Genomic DNA, 21,311 nt, shown 5'->3' with positions numbered 1-21,311 from the left:
GAAAAGAAAAGAAAAGAAAAGAAAAGAAAAGAAAAGAAAAGAAAAGAGAAAAGGAAAAAGAAAAAGAAAAAGAAAAAGAAAAAGAAAAAGAAAAAAAAAGAAAAAAAAGAATAGTTTTATCTGAAAGAAATGCATCAGAAGAAATAAGTTTTATAGATCAGGTTTAATGTCCTCTTTGATTAATGGGAGAGTGAGAGAGAAATAGAGAAAAAACACCTTCTGCTTGAACTTCAAATAGCAATAGTTTTACACTGAGTAGAAAACAGGTAGGTTTCAGAATAGGTTACATCACTGGCTAAGACTGCTTCAACTGTTATTCATAACTCACCCTTTTTTAAAGCACTGTGGAATTTTTAAGTCTTTATTTGATTTTTCCTTTTACATTATGGGAAGAGAAACTAATAATTTTTAATAAGAATTTAAAAAATCAAATAAAATAAGGAAGAGAATGGAAAGCTCATGCCAATTACACATATAGCAAGTTCATGTAATTGCATCATTTCATTCCTTGACATTATCCTCCTTTCCTGCCCCCTTCCCCAGATTTTTGCACTGTTTTCTTAAATCAGAAAAAAAAAAAAAAACAGGAGTTGTAAAGAACTGAGGTCTTGATCCTGATAAAAGATAATGATACTTTTCATAGGTAATCTTTCATACTGGTAAAAACAGAATAAATGCCTGACCCAGTGTTGCACAAGAACCAAGCTGGAAAGAGAACAGAAGGAGCCCCACTTCCCACTTTGTTCCCTGATTGCCATTTCAGTGTCCTCTATGTCTCATTTACCTGTGCTCCCATAAGACAGTGTGAGTCTCGTGACTTCAGAAGAAGATTGGGTGAGTGAAAGCAAGATGAACATTTCAGACCTGGCTCCTTAACAACTAAACTCCTGAAGAAGTCTCTGTCCAGTTCCTTAGTTTCTTCTTCTAGACTTCCAGAGCAAAACGAAGCCAGGCTCCTTACAAACAGGCACGAGTGCCAGTGCTCATGAGCTAAAACCAGGAGGATCCAACCTGACATGAAAACTCTTTTTCACACTGTGAGCTGTCAGGCACTGGACCACCTTTCTATAGTCTGAAGGGTTCTTCTCTTGCATCAAAGGAACACAAAAGGCTCAAAATCTGACTTGGTTCCATCGGTATCATTGCAGTGCAAAAGGCTCGATGATTCTGTTATTTAACTGAGTAACTGCTGGACACCTTTCCCTCTTCAGTCTCAGAGGAGAGTCTGACTTTTACAGTTATTGTATCATCTGCTGCCATCTCCTGAAGAAACACAGCTTGAACTTTGGAGAAAGGCAGGGAAATGGAGGCATCGACAATCGGAGCTCTCTACTGGTCAGTGCTGCCTGTCAGTCCCAGAGGAAAAGCGCAGCCTGAAGGTTCCGGGCTGGCAGATTCTGAGAATGTAGGAGATGAATACTAAGTAAAATAGTAGAAATAAATAATATGGGACCTTTACATCCCTCTGACTCCCTCTGTCTCCCATTCGAATCTGTAGTGTCTGTGGCAATTGCTGCCATGCACAACAGGGGCTGCTGGGTTCCACTGCAGCCCGAGGAAGGCACTCTTATCAGTACAAGCACAACAGTGGAGCTTATGCACCACAGAGCAGAGAAACTCCACAGTACACGGGCTGCACAAAGAGCACCTGATCTCATAAGGCATGTGGCTGTTGTTCTAACATGAGTAGGCACAGGTTTGTGCCCAAGGGATGGACCGACGGGTTTCACATTTTGAATATCTCTATTTAGCTGTACACTACTGTACTGCTGTTTTTGCAGCCCAGCGGGTGTCTAGAAGCAAAAGACATCAATTAGTTGAAGAAGGAAGAAACTAGGGAGGAAATTCTGCTCTCAGAATAAAATAGGTTGACAGAAGAAGAATGCTACAAACAGGGGGGGAAAAAAGGAAAAAAAAAGAAAAAAAAAATGCACACCAAAACCTAAACAAATCCTGCTTGGCCCAGTGACCCAAAGACATGCCAGTAAGATGATCCTGACCACAGCCTGAAATGACTCCATATCTATACTCACATAAATCTTCCCCTTTGTGCTGGTGTATCAGCTTCAGTTTACCAGAAATAGAACTACAAAAATAGATCTATAACCATATATAAACATTTTTTTCTTCTGTGCTCCTCCAGTTTTTAAAAATCATTTTAAAATCATACAGCTATTTTTAAACTAGATTTTTGCAGCTTAACTGGCCTAGCATATCAAAACAATGTAGTCATCAAGAGAGTTACAAAGATAGAGGAACAAGCACACTACGAAAGAATGGCAGATGGTATTATTGTCAAAATGGAAGCGAGCTGGTGGTCAAGTCTAGTAATTCATTGAGAGCTACATCGTGCCTCAACTTCCACACGTGGAGAACACAAGGTTTCAATGTCTTAATTTATTTTACAGATATTCTAGTGACGAATAAGCAGCAGAATCCACAGATGCTCCCCAGTGCAGGGGAAAGCCACGTGCATTCCTGGGAAACTAAACACATGTGTTAGCTAAGACCCACACTGTTTCCAGAGAAGCTGTGAAATCTGATAAGGTCTCTCACAAGAATTATACTGATGTAGGTCAATCACTTTTACCAAATTGCTCCCAACTTACATTATTACAAATGAGATCACGATGCCATTTAGCCTTCAATGGAAGCAAAATCTAACCCATAAAGATGCATCTGCACTTTGGTGTTCAGCAAAATGGAAGTGATGAATCACACTCTTGCCCTAAGAGTGGCACAAAGCAGCAATCAGCTTGAGCTGATGTTCTGGCACTAGTTAAGAACACACTCGTGACTCCCCTGTTCTGAGTTCCTCAGTCCTTGAGATGAAGCTCCCATAGTCTGCAGCAGCATAAAATACAGTCACTGATGATATTCAGAGTGCATCCAAAAAAACTTCAGAGCACACAAAAAGTGTTTAAAAATAATTTTACTAGTCACAATTGACATTTGAGTTAAAGCTTCATTTTGAATTAACACCGCACCACACTTTGGAATTGGAACTGAAAAACGCCGTGTGACATGATTTACTATCGTAAGAACTTGCTGAGAATATGAACATGAGGAGGCTCAGCGAGGTGTAGAACGACCATAAACTGTTGAGCTATCAGTTGGATGTTACAATTCCAGAGAGGCTGCACACTGGGCAGCAAGGGGAAACCCCAGCCATAGTTTTGTCAGCTCAGTGCTTATTCCAGGAGAAGAGTGGAATCTGCTGACCAGCCTCCTTACGTCTGCTGCCACCCTAATTTCTTCTTGAAGTCTCCTTGGATTAGTAACTACAACTGATTTTGCAAGAGCTCAATTCCTGGTACTATGGCAAGCAGAACAACTAAAAGCTGGGCTACACTGGAGTGAAGAACCAAATTGTCATGTTTACATAGAACCGTAACTCTTTAAAGCATTGCAAAATATTGACTAATTAATTCTTAGAGTATCCATGAAGACAGCAAATAAGATCTTGTTCTTTATGCTTGGATTGAGCCTGCCTAAATTGCAGGGAGCTTGGACACCTTGTAGCAAAATTATACCTGTGGAGGCAAGATGCAGTGTATTTTCAAATAAAGCAGGATGTCAGGTCAATCCTGTGCTAGGGAATAAAAAGGTGAGTAGGTGGCTGCCTTGCAGTATTCCTGGATGTTAACATTCCCCTCTCTGTCCATAAATACCTCTGAGAAAAAAATGTTTAATGGGCCCTCACAGAAAAGCATATTCCTTCAACTCTGCAGCTTTAAAAGAGTTTTGTGGCTTTTTAAAAGAAAACTTAAGCTCTATGCCAGCTTCCACCTACTTTTTGTCTTTCTTTATATACTTAGTGCTCTGGTAAACAACAAATATTCTCTTCTTAACAGATCAAACAAGACTCTTAGAAGTGTGAGGCCTTCCAAAGACAAAATGAAGGCAGACGACGGGGGGCCAAGAGTAAGGGGTAAAAGGTAAATCACAACTGTACCCCCAATTAATTTGCTGTTTCCTGTCAGCCATGAGTAAGGAAAGCTACACGACTGAGGCCATCCTTTCCAAGCTGGTGGAGCCAGATGGTGTGATGTGATAGAGTTACTATTAATGTTTGCATGCTGCCTTCTCTGGACTAATCAAGAGTGCCGCTTCATGCTGGCTGGGGGAAGAAGGCTGCAAAGCCAAGGAGATCTGTCATTCTAGGGAAACATGAAGCAGGAATTTCTCCTTGTTCAGACAGGATTTGGTTTCTGTAGTCGGTACCCAAAGGTTTAGGCAGATTTTTTTCAGTAAATTTTTATTTAAGAGAGTTGTCACAGTATTGGGAACACCCCTCTTCAAAATGCACTCAAATTGACATTTTTTATTTGGAGTTGTGGATCATTGCTCTGTGGGACTTCTCTCCCCCCCCAGATTGTGCTCTAAGATAATATTTGATAAGTAAAAGCAGTAACTCACAATAGTCACTTCTTTTACTCCCTATTTTACAAAGAATTTGCAAGAGTTCCTTTCACTGAACTGAAAAAAACACCACAGTGTTACATCCTTTTCCTGAGCTTCAACAGAGAAATTCAGGATATTTCTTTACTCTTTCAATCCCATCAGTGTAGGATTTCTCAAAGAAGGAAGCATTTCCAAACAACCCAAATTTGGATACAATTTTGATACTGGAGCACTAACAATTGCCACCACCTTAAAATCACTTGGGCCACATCCTGCAGCACTTACACTCACTCAGGTAAAATGCTAATCAACCTAAATAGTGACTTCAAATCAACAAGGACTTCATGATTTCACATACTGTCACTTTTCATTTTTAATAAGGATGGATTTCTGAAGTCCACATCAGCTTCCTTCACAGGCAATTAAGGTAATTTTTGATCCTAAATAATCCAGTTTTTAATTGTAATCTATTTCTGAAACACACTTTCATCTTAATATATAGCATTTTGTTGGTGATGGAACCCCCTTCTATCTTCCCATGGTAAGCAAAATGGTTTTTCTAATATCATTTGCCTTTGTTTTCATTTGAAAGGTCTCATCTCTATTGCTCGTGTTCTGATACTTGGTATATTCTCTTCTTTAATAAACAGTAATTCAACTACTGCTCTTCGTATTCTATAACCATAAAAAACACAGAATTTTTTAAAAATTGTTTTCTTTGTAATATTTAGTAACACAAAAGCCACTCCAAAACCTAGGCTGGAAGAAAATATTTTCAGCTAAATTACATTATCAAATTTCATGCAATTTTTATTAACAATATGAACTAAAATCTGGTTTGGTTTTTCATACTGAAGTGGTACATCTGATCTTCTCAGGCACAAATGCTATTTTTAAATAAAAAACTGCTTCTATAAATATTTCAGCTTTAAACACCCATAATTCAGTTTCTCCTTTTTTTTACATCTAGAATTGCAGCAGGGCCTTGGAGAGGTTAAACAACTACAAAAACCCCTAACATCCACTTAATGACTGCTAGTAGCATTTCCCCGTGTTCAAAGCAGACTGTCCATAATTCAGAGGACAAGACAAGGTCACGGATAAACATCAGTGAACTGTGTCTGCTTTTGCAAGTTCCACACAAAAATAGTGCATCCCTAGGAACACAAAACAGACATAATAGATTGGTTCACATCAGAACACACATAAACACAAGAAGCTAATCATCTTTTGATTGCGAGAGGCTCTGGCTCAATGATTTTGCAACAGTAGCAGCAGTCTCCTTTTGTATAGGGTTAAAAGAAAGGGAAAAAGTTGCTTTGTGGCTTTAAGCAATCAGAATTTATGCCAGGATGAAATTAAGCTCTTTGTAGACGAAAGTAAAAGGCTGCATTTGGCCTGCTACCATCTACACACTTGGCAGAACTGGACCCACAAAACTACAGTGCACATCACGAAGGCATCACCAACTGGATTACCCTCTCCCACCAGAAAACACCCATGCAGCAGGGTGGGAAGGAAGCTGTTTTCCACCACCTTATTTCTTCTGAGTGTAAAAAGCGATCCCAGGAGGGACTGAGGGTACCACTTACCTCTGTGTACCACAGAGTATCCAAAAAAGCAAAAAGCACCCTGCACTGCCCTCCCTACACAACCTCCCTTCAGCTCTGATCAGGGAATACACCCACCAAGTGACCTGAGCCATGTGCTCCCCCATAAAGTGGGGAGGGAAAACCACATGAAACCATGAACTCAGTGAGTAAAATGTCATCCTGTGAGAGGCCAACACGTGGAAGTTACTACAAGTGGTGCATAAAGAAGGTGCTCCTGAATAATTTACTCTCACAATAACAAAACATTGAGGAAAAGAGTGCTGTCACCCTGAATCCCCAAGTGACAATGACTACAGAATACTCAGAGAAAGATTAATGACTTCTGAAATACTCAAAGCCTTTGTTATCAGACACTTGCTCCTAGTCAGTTCCAAAGGATAAGCCAGAGTACACCATAAAATGCACTGTATTTAAATAGGAGATTTACCAGCTGTCCCACCTTTGCCCCCACCCTCCCCCCCAAAAAAGGAAAAAACATACAACATATTTTACTTTTGTTTTTCCAATACTCAGTGCTGTTTAAGGTATCAATTCATTGCATCTTCTGCATACTTTCCTCGTGGTCTATCATTCTTACCCCTACTCAGCTTTCTGGGTTCAGATCACATTTAAGAACTGCACACTTGACATCTCCTTGCTAAACTCTCCATGAGGGAAACTACATCATTTGCACACAACACTGTCAATATTTTGACTGGCAAACTTGCTAAATACTGGAAATATTTCTGAAAAAAACGTTCCTATTTTTTCACCAGCAGAAAATCATCTAGACAGATGATATATTAGGTATCTTCAGAGGTATTTCATTAATATGGGCAAATCTGTGAGTGTAAAGAGGTTAATAACTTCACCAAGTTACACGAGATAAACTACTGGACAGTGCATTAGAAATAGAAGGTAAAAATGATTGTAAATGCAGAATGACCATGGTCATTGCAATAAGAATCCAAAGCAAAATGTACACAAACATGATCAGCATTGATTAAAAAAAAAAAAACATTCCTAAAAGCTACAGGCCTACAGCTAAAATACATTCAAAATTTTCCTCTTGCAAATTTTTTCTTGAGAGTATCCATTTAACTTCCAGTCAATAGACTCTCTTTAAAGAAAGGGCACCAAGAGAGTCCTCTATTAGAAGCTATCCATAATTACTTCCAAGTTAATCTTTGCCTTGAGAAGCGTTTTTCTAGACCAGGTATCCCAGGTGATTGTGGCTTTGCCCTAGCCAGACCAGAATGGTGGAAGTGAATATCTAAAGTAGTGAATATCTGAAATAGCTGAAGTCTGGTATTCACTAACCAGGCACCTGGGCAGGACATGCCCAGGCATTCCCTACAATGGAACGTGGAGGCTAAAGGAACCCATACATTTTTGCAACTAAGCAAGGTTTTTGTGACTGTGCAAGCAATAAGAGACCTTAATCAAAAGTTACTGAAGTCACAGGGCCACACTGACCTCAGTGAATATTGCAGCCATCCTAAACAAAAATGGAACTACTAAGTATTCCCTAAATCTGCAGTTTCAAAGGTTAACAGGAAGGACTTGGTAAATTATTTCATCTCTAACCACAAACACTGGTTGCCTCTTCACTCACATTGACCAAATGCAGCCTTTCCCACCCTATTTTTATTTCAAAATAAGATGAATATAGTATTTCTGCATCTCACTGAGGTATTTGTGAAGTTGAGACCTTGTAATGAAAGAACTGAAAATCCACATGAGCTACAGTGTTACTAAATGGTACTCTGTAGTTTGATTTTCATTTAAAAATAACCCCTCTTTAACACAACATAAGTACAAGGCAACACTACTACAAGGCTTTCTTTTCAGTTTTTGATAACAAACTTCTAGCTGTTTGGATTGAAATTTCTCAGGTTGGAGGTTGGCTTTATTCTGCAGGTTTCTGGAGAAAAAAATCAGTCATTTTTAAAAGAAGGGTAGGAAGTGCTTTATCCCACAATATTCAAAAATTCACACACTAGAAATTCCCAATGAAAATGGGTAATAAATGCTTCAGAGCCAGGACTTGCAATCTGATGAGCAACGTTGCCCAGATTTCAAGGCCTTCTGTCATGTACATGACTTGAATCTTGTCAAGTTAAAGTTCCATAAAGGAATTGTGACTTCCATATGCTCAGTATGCTATAGGGCCAGAACCATCCCAGAACACACGAGGCACTGACCTTAAAAACTAACTGGAACTTCATACCTGGCTCTCTACACACTTCTGCAGGCGTAGCCCCTGTTTTTTCCTCAGGGCTGACATAAGAGTGTGACCACCTGCACTTGTCACCAGTTACTCCTGGTTTCCAAATGGTAAAATAAGGGCTATGAACAGAAATGTTTCAGCTGTTTTAATAAACTGTGCAGTAAAAACCATTTTGCTTATTTGAATTTGGGGGTAGGTGAAAGTGTGTGTTTCAGGAGATGCACACCAAGAAAATGACATCCAAAAGGCTCTGAATGATACAAGAATGAAGCCTCTGTGAGTAAAATCCTCACTCTGCTTCCATGGAATTATAATATTTACATTATGTTCAAGTACTACTTCCTGACAGAACCCCTGGAATACCTTACTTCTGTGACACTGATTTATCTTCTCTACCTTTGGAACTAAAAGACTGAGTGAAGAGGTTGTATTTACAGTGAAATCCCTTTCCCTAGGAAAAAGGCACATCTCTGTAGTGAACCACTCTGTAAGTCCCAGCAGGAGTCACAGTCTTGGCTGATGGACAACAGGGAAGAGCAGTTTGAACACAGTTTTTCCAACTATGATGTCATGGCCATTTAGAGACAACCACCCTGTCATTTGGTACTCCAAATCAAGCTGTAATCCTCCTTCCTATGCAAGAACTCGGTGATGGTTCAATGAAGGCGACTAAGGAAAATTCATTTTCCATCAATTAGAGAGGGACAAAGGCTGTTCTTGCATGTACTTCTCTAATAGAATGCCTTGATGGCCAAATTCAATAAAAGTTGAAAAAAAAAAAGCTAGGAATTTGGGCCTTGGAAGACAGAACTCAACTTTTACAATCATCCTCAAAAGGTGATTTTTCAGCTGTAGATTATCAGCTGTTCTTCTGGGACACTAAATACCTCTATGAGCCCAGACCTTCAACGACCTAATTATTCTGTCTTATTTTTCAGTAATCTCTTGTTTTCCTTGTCCTTTGGTAGGATAAGGAAATGTCCTACTTTTTGACAGTGTCCTCATGAATGCCCTATCCTCAAAAAGGGGAGGAAAAAAATACCCCAACCATGTGGAATACTTCCAGTCATGAACCTGTGCCTATTGATGGTGCATAGTAAGAGCACAGAGAATGCTCTTCCCATTTTATAACCTGTTGCACTTCCACGTTTGTAACGTCACAAGGAGTATTTTTTTACTAAAAGGGGTTTTTTTTTAAGCTTTATATCAGCTGAAACATGCAATAGCTTGTACTATACCACATCCCCATTTAATCTCTGAGGATGTAACATAGAGGTGTGTAGCTGACTCATTTCCCCACATGACAACTTTCTGGTGCCCTGGACAGTCATAAACTTCAGTTTTCCAATCATACAAAATACCTCCTCCCCTCATTTGCTTCCCTTTGCTTTGTTTAGAATGAGTGACCGAAACAAGGTGGTCATTTTCACAAGGCATTCCTTTTTCCTCACACCAGACACAAAACAATGTATTAAAAATCAAATACACGCGGAAGAATTGAACATGACCTGAAAAGCCGTTTCTAACCTAATTTCACAAAGGCCACTAACTGCTCTGTACATGTACACAAGGACACTCAAAAATCCTAACAGTGGGCTGGGCCTGCATTCCAAAAAGTCATCTTGACCTTCTAATCCCTTTCCCTGGAATAATGCTCTCTGATACACGGCTCGAAAGTCCACGTACCAGAGGCTGGGCAACGATTGACTATGAACAGTACAGTCAGTTCACTTCCCCAGAACAAACAGCAATACCTGCTCTTATTAGCCTTTTTACTCTCCTGAGAATCTTTATGTAATGTTGCTTTAGTAGCCTTTACTAAATTAGAAAACCAGAAGGGAAGATAAATCAATATGAATGTACGTTTGCTGATATTGATTTTTCCTCTCATAGTCAGCATGGGAATATTGTGGCTCCTATTAATACAAGGAGTGGAAAAGCGTTGGATGGTTCTGTTTGGATAATTACCCAGTAGTTTGGGAAACTTATTCAAACTTCTTTAGTCTGTAATTTTGAACTAGACACTTCATGAAATCAACTCCTTCTCATGAATAATCATGTTAATATGTCGATGACAATTTCTTGATGTGGCTTATCAAGAAGATGGCTGGGAGAGGCATTCAGCCTGCTATTCATAAAAAAAGGATGAGGAGCTGGGCGGTGTGAAGGTCAAGGGCAGCCTAGGCTGCAGCAAACACAGCATTCTGCAGTTCAACATCCTGGAACAAGTTGAGCAAGAGAAATACTGGAATCACAGCTTTGGAATTCGGACCATATTTCGGCTTGTTTAGGAATGGGCTGTGGGGGATCCCTTAGAAGCCAGCCCTGCTGGGTTAAGTGACCCAGGACATGTGGTTGGTCCTCATGGAGCCCCTTTTGAATGCACAGGTCAGTCTGACAGGCAGGAAGCTAGCACGGATGAACAGGGAACTCCCATCTCAGCTCAAGAACATGGAGGTGGAAGGCAAATGCCAAAGCTCAGACGTAGATGGAAAAACTGAGAGATTAACGGGAAGAAGGGCTGCTGTAAGTACTGCGGCAGCAAAGGGAAGGCTGGGAAGAATATGGTCCCACAGCTCAGTCTGGCAGGGAAAGCAGTGAGAGAGGACATGCACGAGGCTCAGGTACTCAATGACTGTTTTGCCTTACATCTTTTCCTGTTTATTTTTGGGTTTAGAGGGGTTGTTTGGGTTTTTTTGTGGGGAAGGAGTTTAGTTCCTGGTAAGGTTTGTCTTTAGGCCTTCAGAGTCTCCAAGCCCAGTGTCAGTCAGTGGGAGAGGAGCACTTAAGCCAGTAGGACATACCCAGATCCTTGGAACAACATGAGCTGTATCTGAAGGTGTGGAGAAAGGAGGCCAGTGTCAATGAAAGCTGTCCTCTCATTTTTGAAAGGTCAGGACTATCAGGTGAGGTTTTTGATGAACAGCAAGACAAACACCATATCCATCTCCAAGAAGGAGGAGCCAGGGAGCTGCAGGGCAGTCAACCTAACTTCAGTTCCTGGAAAGCTCATGGAGTAAGTCATCTTAGAAGCCATATCCAAGCACACAAAGGATAAAAAGGAACAGCCAGGTTGGAATGACCACAGGCACACAGTGCCACACCAACCTGACTACCTTCTATGGTAAGATCACTGGCTCTGTGGACAAGGAGAGGGTAACAGGTGCCACTTACCTTGACTTTAGCACGACTTTTGACAGTCTCCCATACAACTTTGTGGCTCAGTTGCAGAGCTGTAATATAGGTGTGGAAGAAAGATGAAAACTTCCCTGGACTGGCACAAATTGCAAATGCCAAACCCTGCCCCTGGGATGGAATAATCCCATGCACTAGGAGAGGTTGGGAAGCAGCTTTGCAGAAAAGAGCCAGGTGTCGTGGCAGACAAAAAGCTGAACATGAGCAAGTAGCATGCCCTGGCTGTGAGGGAGGCCAACCACATCCTGGACCTACTCAACAAGGATGTTGCCAGCAGGCCACAGGGAAGTCATTCCGTGAGACCACCACTGGAATGCCCCATCTAGTTTGGGGCTGCTCAGTACAAGACACTGCAATAAGAACAAGTCCAGAGCCTCTAAGAGAATTAGGGGGCTGAGTGTATGAGTACAGGCTGAGAGAACTGGGCTAAGATTGAAGAAGAGATTACTTACATTACTTGTTGCTGTCTTCAGGGGTTCAAGAGGAGGGTATAGAGCAGTTGGTGCCTGCCTCTTATCAGAGGTGCACAGCAAAAGGATGAGAGGCAGCAGACAAGTCATAAAGGAAGAAACTCCCATTAGATGCAGGGAAAAGAATTTTTATTATGAGGGTAGTAAGACACTGGAATAGGTCGCCCAGAAATGCTGTGGAATCTCCATTGCTGTTGCTACTACTTTAGTTTTAGCCAAAGATCTGTTCAGAAACATTTTTACAGAAAAGGCAAATTGGGGATCTTTTTCTCCTGTTACTGTAGCAGTTGAAATACAGTATTCTCATTCACAGAACAAAGATCATATTCCTCAGTACCACAGGACAGCTCAGAATCAATGCAACTACAGAACTAATGTGGTTATCACTCTCCCCCAGTACAGCAAGCTGGATTTGCCATGTGAAAGGAAAAACCCATAAGTCAGGCGATCTTATTCACTTATACTGAATGAAAATGGAGTCATCACTGATGGACCCAATGCAGATAAGAGGCAATCAAACTTCAGGAAAGCTTTACATTGTCTCATTGCTTGAAATTTTTAGTGATAAGTAAAATGAGCCTCTCTCTCCTTTTGGGCCTGTGGGTTTTTTGCATACAATCACACATATTACCTAAAGCTCAGACAAAACAGCTTGGTTTATATAATTTTTGCAAACAGCAATATCAAAGATAGAACATTAAAAATAGTACCCCACACCTTTTCCTTCCTCTGGATCCTAAACCCCAATTCAAACCACAGTCTCTATTGACATACTTTTAGGATAAGTATGACTTTCAGGATAAAATGTAACTGCTGTTTGTAAGCTGGAGTTAATGACACCTAGACATTTGAAAATGTTAGACCGCATCATCTCTCTTGGAACTGTACAGAGGGCTTCTACATCTTGTGGCAACTGTTGCCAAGTAGTAGGGAAAACAGAGATGCTTTCTAGCAGGCTTTATCATTTCATAAATGCTTCCTCAATCATTACAACTTTTTTCTCGGTGATCAATCAACTTCTCCCACAACTGTTAAGTCTACATCTCTTTCTTCCTCGAGAGAAAATGTCTGTTGGTCTGTATCCCTCAGAAACCCCTCGGAGACAAAGAGACAGAAAATGTGTGTGATGCTGTATCTGCTTTCCAATTGCTCAGTGCTGCATGAGGGGAGACTCTCCATAGGTTCTGTTCCATAGCAGCAGCCACTTCCAACTAGGTCACATCACAACCAGCAATTAAAGTCACCCAAAAAATGGCTGTGGCAGAAGGACAGTTCTTGGTAATGACAGCACACTGTTTACCCATCCTTGTGCTCAGCATTTTCCTTCCATCAAAACACTCCTCTTACTCCATTTCCAGTTGTAAAATCTACCTGAATTTTCCTGCCCTGAGACCTACATGAAATGTCCTTTCCATTTCATTTTCTTCCTAGCAGGTGTCCCATTCTGGCTGCAAACCTCCTTCAGTTCTGCCTGCATGCTAATCCTGCCTTCCACTCCACCACGGCAGGTCTTGCTCCACCTCAGCCCTGCCTCCTGTAGTCCATCCCAAGCTTCCTGGTCCTTCTGTCCCCTCATGACACCAGCTGGGGTTCATGCATCCCACCTGCCCAGTCTGGATGTTCCTGTACTGCACCAACAATGACACAACACTCTCAGCAGTTTTCTTTCAATCCTCGCCTCCCCTCCACAATTGTGCTGAACAACACGACCTCCAGATGCCCCTTTCAACCTGAACCCTTCTGCAATTCTGAGAGCACCAAGAAATGCTGTATTAGCTGACCTTTTAATAACAGAACTCCCTCAGAAGCCATGTAAAACAGTTGCAGAAGGATCTTTCCTTAAAGCTGAGTAGCAAGTCAAAAGTAAATAACAAAAAACCCCCAACAAAAATGCCCTGAACCCGATTTAGTTGTACACAGTCTTGGTAGGTTTACTAGTGCCTCGATGACACAGCAATTTCACTGTAGATAAGAAAGCAAGCTCAGCTGAATATTGTAAGATTAATTTAGGATGATAATAAAATTAACAGATTTGGGCAGTCCAGCATGAAAAATAAGAGGGGGGAAAAGAAGAAACCCTGTCGTGTTACTCCTCATGGAAGCTTTCCTTTGAAAAATCCATGCAGTTCATGTTTCTGTCAGGCGAGGTAATATGCCTGTAAATCTAATCTGACAGAAGAAGCAGCACAGCATCGCCAGAAAATGACAAAATCAGATTGCAAGACAGGGACAGCCAAATGCCTTCACAGCTCTCAGAATCTACTGAGAGAAACAAATTCACACAACTGTAATAAACCCAGACTCAGACACTTACTGGAGGTTTGTGGTGATAATACCTTTAGTTTCCACTTCAAAATCTCATTCAAAAGTGCTTAAATCTTCTACTGACTGCCTGATGGAAGGTGCCTTTGCCCAAATCCAACCCTTCTAAAAACCAGAGATAGACTGCATTTATTGTTTCCAAGGGCAACACTTCAAATGTTACCAAGTTTTATTTTCTGGTACAGTTACACAAATCTGAACTCCTTTTTCTACCCAGGCCTTTCTCCTCATACCCACAAACCTTAAAGCAACACAAATAATGACCAGAATGAAGCTTTAAAATAAAAATGAAACATTTTTACTCTTCAGGAAGCTGCAGGTAACTGCATTTGAAGCATAGAGATAATTGTGGATCCTTACTGCAACATGCTGCATAACAAAAGAAAAAAAAAAGGTCAAATTTCGGCTTGAAAGGAAGCTTACTTTAAAACAAATCTCTCCTTCATATTTTCTAGCCAAATAAAGCCAGTAACAAATAAAAATGATCACCCAAAGTGTTGTGCCAAAATATAAAGAACATGCTATTATAGCTTAGGTGATCTCACCTTAAAAGACACTTAAAATAGCTTTTAAGGCTAACTTTAACCACAGAAGGTATATTTGTGAGAGCCTTCAGCAGCTCTGCCCACCTGGAGGAGCAGAGCTGAAATAGCCATTAGCACCACAAGAATTTCCCCACAGCAATATCCACGGGCAGCCATCAAAAATACAAAAGCAATGGGGGAATATTTACGACAGAAACTTCCCTTTATTTGCTTGGTTGCTTTAACTTTAGGGATCCTTCCTTATATCATCATTTATCTGCTCTCTGAAATTCAGTATTGTTACTCTTCATTTGCTTATGTCTAAAGCCATGAAATGCTGTGTCAGCCTTTAACACCAACGTTCTTCATTTCAAAAACAAACAAACACGACAGCAAAACCCAAGAAGAGGCTTCTGTCGCTTGAGAAGGAAATAATGCAAATTCTCTTAATAAAGTAACACTGTGACAGCTAAAAGCATGAAGTTATTCAGACTTTCTCCTTCCACTTCCTCAATTAGCTCAAACAAAAGCTGGTGGGAACGTTTAGAACTCATAACAAGATATTTTGGCACCACAGGCACAGCTCCCCAGCACCACCAGACTCTCTGCAGCAGCAACAGTGGCTCTGTGATGACTCCATTCCCTTCACAGGGCAAGAGCTGCTATGCCAGGTGAGGTGTAAAAATGAGGTCCTGACTTAATGTAATTATCTGATGGAACTTTCCATACTGGGAATTAATTAAATGGGGCCATCTTCTCTGGAACTGGTTGGAAAACACCTCTTTTAGAGCACAGGTGTTTGATTCTGCCAAATTAAATGGTGATTAGCAGGGAGATGTGGTTGGAAAGGTATTATCTTAGGGAAGATATAATTGCTACTGAATCTTATTAACCTGTGGGAAATAGCAGGACTGCCTGATCCTCTTCAATATTTTGGTGGTTTGTCTAGCCAAACATCTGAGCAAAGAATGAAACTGATGGCTCCAAACAGTTTATGCCAGTTTGTCAGGACAGCAATAAAGTAATGGCTAGCAATAATTTTTAATGAACTTCAGCCCATACAGTTGTGGTAACAAAATCACAGAAAAAGATCACACACTGGCTCCAAATGGCTGCCTTCTCATGATAAAATCTAGTGTCAAATTTTAACTGTGATTAAAGTGGTATGGGGGTGGAAGTAAAGGAATTTGCAAAGTTAAACCTTACGAGAAATGCTGCTGAAGTCAGTGTATTCTGTTGCATTAAATAAATAAAGGAGGAGGAAAAAGCCTTCTCTAAGTTCTGACAGTATTTCTTCTTTGCTATAGCAGGAAAATCAACAATATATGTGTGGAACATTATCAACATTCGAGAGAGACTGGAGGATGAAATCTAGACTTTTATTAAGAGATCTGACAGAATCATACTCACAAATGTATAGCTATAGAAGTCAGGCAAATTTGGGGGATAAAGGCAACACAACCAGGAAAAATATTCCACACAAAAAACATTCCACATATCTTCTTTAGGTTTATCATATTCTCATTTCTGGTCATCTAAAGATAAGACACTGAAATTACATAGTTGCTTAAAACATTGAAAATCTCACACTGATAAATTTTTTTACTGATTAAATGTACACAAGGAAGACTTTTTCTTTTCCTGAATAACACTACAATTCAATGCAGTTCGATTGGTATAGACTCTCCCTTCCTCCACCTGAAATAAGTCTTTTCCTGGTGTTAAACTTGCTTTTCCAGCTTGGATTGTGCCCTCTGAAAAGTGACTGAAGGTAAATCTGAAAGAATTTTTCACTCCACAAGTATAAGATGTAGACAGGAATTTAGAAAGAAAAAGTGTAGCTCTACTAATGATTGTGGGTAACTCTCCTCTAGCTCTCCTCAAGCTAGGCCACGGGCAAGAACTAGGCCTATAAAAAAGGTAAAAGCTCAGTACCTTGCAAATAAATGCATAGCAAAAGAGGAAGTAAAGAGATATATTTTGCTAAATGATTCTGATAGTAAGTCAGTCAAAGAGAAAAAAGTCCTTTGGTAAAAACCTAGGCTCTTACATGCAGGAAAAATGCAACCCTCAACTGAAAATCATAGTAAATTACAGTTAATTATTATGTGTAATATCAGCATTCCAAATCCAACAATGCTAAAGAACACTGTCCCATTCCTGGGTGGACTAGCATTTGCAGAAATTCTCAAACAGTCTCCTAAACTTCACCAGGGAGCCACATTGCAGACAAGCACGTGCCTGCTAAGAACCAGTGTGCCGGGGTTTATCTTGGGGCAGGGGGGAGCTGTTTAGAATCGGAATGAAAGCAGCCAGATTTAGCTCTAGTGCAGAGAGAGAGTATTTTAATAACAGCAGCAGATGAAACTATAATGGTCTGACCCTACAATCATGAAGGAGCCTTCAGCAAGCAACAAATTCCTAATGAAAAGACTCAAATTGTTTTAACCATTAGGGCTGCAGTTAAGAAGTGGTCTCAGAGAGTGACGGAGACTTTGAACTTTTGAGCATGAGGAAAGTATTCCAGTGCAATCTACTGAAAGCCTTTATAAATGTGGCCTGAAAAGACCACGTATTTCAGTTGAGCCTGGGAAGGGATGCAGCCAGACTCCAGCTCAAAGCACAGGGCTCTGGTTCCCAAAGGGGGAGAGGCGCCCTGCTGCAGCACTGAAGGCACACGCCCAGGAATACGTGGAGCACGGATAACCAAGCCTTGTTGGATCATCCTGGCTCCACCAGAGCAACCTGCCGCTCCCAGGAAACCAGCGTGCTGGAAGGCATCACACAAACGTGTTTCAGTGGCCCTGCATGAGTAAGGGGAACTTATTAGTGCTGCCTCAGCAAGCTCTCCTCTAGCAGGGGCAGCAGTGGTGCTACCAGTCAGAGTGAGAAGAAAATGATGGCAGCCTTTGGGAAGGAATGAAAATGAAGAGGCAACTACCATGCAATAACAACTCCAAAGGGGCTGGGGAAGAGGAAGTGAGGCAAATGAGGTGCTCAACACTACACTGGCTCAAGATTGCTGCTGTTTATCAGAAACAGGTGCAGCTCAGAGAAAGGAGCAAATGTGGGCAGGTAGGCAGGCAGCCGGGGAGGCTGTGAGCTCAGCAGTGCTGCAAACACTTGTTCCTCACACAGTTCACTTCCACCATCTGTCTGGTTCACACTGAGGCCACGGACACACCTGTGCCAGGCCAGAACCAAGATGCCAGCACGGCAGGACTGAACGCCTGGGACCTGGGGCAGGGCTGGCACACGCTCAGCAGTGCCACCAAATACATCCGCAGAGAAGCACACGCTCAGTGCCAATGATTTGCTGGAGGAAGCATGCCTGAATCTTTACAAGTGTCACAGATTCTTGACTGTGAAGGTTTAACAACTGCTGGAACAACCCTCGTGAAAAGGTTTGGCCTAAGCATCTCCACATTTGTTTTAAAGGAGACCTTCCAAATGTCATGCTGCATGGATTTCACCTTAAATTGGTGTGAATATTACCTACACAAAATCCTCTTCATACCATATCAAAAGCAAGATGTGGTTGGGGTTTTTTTAACAGAACACTATCCAGGTAGGTAGAAGACAAAAAAGTGACATTCTAATTATATACTTCATGGAATTATGACATTTTGAAAGCTAGAAAATTACTTTGTTTCATAAACAAAATTACAGCAAAATCACTCTGACTCGATTTTATAGTTATTATGAACTACCGGATTACTGACTGTGAGAGAAAGAACCATAGTTTAAAGAATCAATGTTTTTAAGCTGTGACATTTTTGCTGAAACATCCTTAAGTTTTTAGACACAGTGAGAATTCACAGTGTTTCTCTTTTTAACAGCATCCTGTTTCATTGGAAAAGTTTTAGTCTACTCTCAAGTGATCCCATAAAGCAGGGCAGAATTAATGGCTTTATTAAGTGTATTTACTTCAGGCTAAATGGAAGGAGCAATTACATCCCACTTATGCAGGAAAACAGCTGGAACCAGCTGAAGGTACCTCAGGGTGCAACAGAAAATATAAAAAGGCCTGATCAGAAGCTTGACAGGTTTGCTGACTCAAAACACCACGTCTGTCCAGCTGTGTGAGAAAGGGGCACAGGGAGCTGGGAGGGAGGTGGTAAAAAGCAGCTACAAACAGGGCACCAGAAACACACAGGCAAAATATCTGACAGGTCTGCTTCAAGATATTTAACCTCACAGCTGAATTTTCTTCCAGGGACCTCAAGGAAACAGGATGCTCTACAGCCTTCCTACAGCAAGAGAAGGGCACAGGAGATAAGCTGGAGCCAGTCAGCCTCTCTAACACAACAGATGTGCAAGGCTTCGAGTATTGCTTACTGCTTGGCCTGGCAAAAGAGGCAACAACAGAAACAAGGTAAGTTGTGACAACCAAAAGGCACCTTATTTCTGCCTCAAATATTTTTTTTCAGGCCTGCAATATACCTTCTATAATCTATATACTGCTTTCTCCTACACAGTAACAGTAACTTTTAAAATTCAAATAAATAGCCTTTCAAACACAATTTCTGCAGCGCACTCTTCCTTATGGGACCTTTTCAGTGTGCACCCCACCCAACCATCACCAAAAAAAAAAAAAAAAAAAAAAAAAAAAGAAGAAGGAGAAAGCAGGGCACTTCTTTAAAGTATTATTGTTGGAGGCAGGGAAAGCATCTGTGAAGGAAAAGTCCAGTACTGGGACTCCCAGAGTTTCACACTTCTAAGCCTTGGTGACAAGTTTGTATTTCGTGTTAGCAGAATTGCTAAAGAATTGAAGATGATGGTAAACAGAAGCCCCAGCACGTGAGGAGGAATGTGCTTAAGGGTGCCCGGAAACTGTGAATTGAGAACTATTTAATCAGCAAAAAGAAACTGATGTGCATCTGTTAAAAACTTAAGCAACAGCTGACTTATCTTTCCTACTTACTACTTTTCCTCTTTTTTCTTTTTTTTGCCTTTCTACTCTGATCATGTCCAGACCAAGGACAGCAGTTTTCCTTGTCCACCATGAGCCCATGTATCTTCCTTGCTGTTACCGGATCTGCAGGTCAGCCAGAGCTTGGCAGTGGAACTGCTTAGAGCCATTTTCCTACCACAAGTATCACAAAAACACTTATAAAATTCTAAACTCTAAAGCTGTGTTTCATCACAGCCCCAAATGAAACAAGGTGGCTTTAGACAAGGAGGGAGAGTGAGACAGATTATAACTAGAGTATGCTCAGATGTTTCCTCTCCTAATACATGTTTGCAGAGCAAGCTGTAGGTCCTCATTCTTCGTGATGAAATTTTTAGTGGCCTTCTGAGATACAATAAAACCTACACAGTCTCTCCTAAGTCCCAAAACCCAGCCTTTCTTTCTGTCCTTTTTGACAACATGGCCATTCCTAACCCCGCTCAAGAGACTCACTGTCCCTACATGTAATGCTATGAATTCCCAGCTTGCTGTCCCTCAGTTCTCTCCTCTCCCCACTTCACACTGTGGCAGTCTTTTCCCTAGGCTTGCCCATTTGCTCTTGGAACAGATGCTGCTGCTCACTCTATCCCACAGGCTCCATCTGGCCTGGAGTGAGAAGAAGGGAAGAAAACACTATAGCAGACCTCATCCTCTCTGTCCAGCTACTGTCCTTCTAAAAATGTTGTGTCGGGAATATCGCAAACAATTAAGACAGCATCCACTACCACCACCTTGGTTCTTCCAGGGTACCTTGCTCTCTGGAATTAAATATATCACCCTACTGCTTCCATATAGGGAAGGTGGTAACTGCCTCCAGAACTGCTACATCAGTCTGAGGTGATGAGGTAAAAAAAATTTGCTCTTGCAGGGGTTCAGGCAGGAGGGTTAAGCAAATCTTTCCAATGTAAGTATGTACTGAGCTTATCTGCATGCCACATAAAGCTCACGTATTTGCTGTAAACTGTTGGTACCAATAGATTAGTAATAAATATGTATGTCTGACGGGAAAATGTGGCAACTGAATCCTTGGTCTTGTCCATCTGTTGCTTGCTGTTTGTATAACTCCATATTATAGTATGCCTGTTTAGGTTTCAGCTGCTTGCCGCACGTATGAGTATATATATAAATACGTGTGCGTGTGTATATATATCCACACGAGGGGTGTGTGCTGGTTTAGTTTGCAGCGCTGTTCCCCTCGGCTCGGTGCAGGGCTGTGTGAGTGTGTGCCAGCAAACACGGACTGCGTGTGCTCAGCGATCCCACCCCGCTCCTGGCCCGGGGCTGGAGCCGGGCTGAGCGCCCGGGAAGCGCACAGGAGCTCCCGGCCAGCGGCGCGTACAGACACACGGGCTGGACGGGCTCGGTGCTGCGCCCCGCGGGGACACCACAGCGCCCACACGGAGCCACGGACTTGTTCGGGCTGGGAGGGACCTGTGGGGGTCATCCCAGAGGAGGATGACCTGGAGCAGGTGGCACACGAACGCGTCCAGGTGGGTTTGGGATGTCTCCAGAGAGACTCCATGACCACCCTGGGCAGCGTTCCAGGGCTCTGCCAGCCTCAGTGTAAAGTTCTGCGTGTTGAGGTGGAGCTCCTCGTGTTTTAGTTTGTGTCCGCTGCTCCTC

At 41.6% G+C, this 21,311-nt stretch overlaps 1 protein-coding gene across 21 annotated transcripts in view; it reads right to left on the bottom strand.

Moving 5' to 3' along the window:
* CACNA1C (calcium voltage-gated channel subunit alpha1 C) overlaps nt 1-21,311 on the bottom strand; it is a 464,262-nt gene that overhangs the window by 430,411 nt on the left and 12,540 nt on the right. The window lies entirely within an intron of this gene.

Source organism: Corvus kubaryi, unplaced genomic scaffold, assembly GCF_017639235.1.
Source record: "Corvus kubaryi isolate FWS band 111438036 unplaced genomic scaffold, C.kubaryi_AGA036_p1.0 72, whole genome shotgun sequence".
Taxonomy (NCBI): domain Eukaryota; kingdom Metazoa; phylum Chordata; class Aves; order Passeriformes; family Corvidae; genus Corvus; species Corvus kubaryi.
The sequence above is the reverse complement of the archived record's forward strand: the minus strand, read 5'-3'. Positions and strand labels throughout refer to the sequence as shown.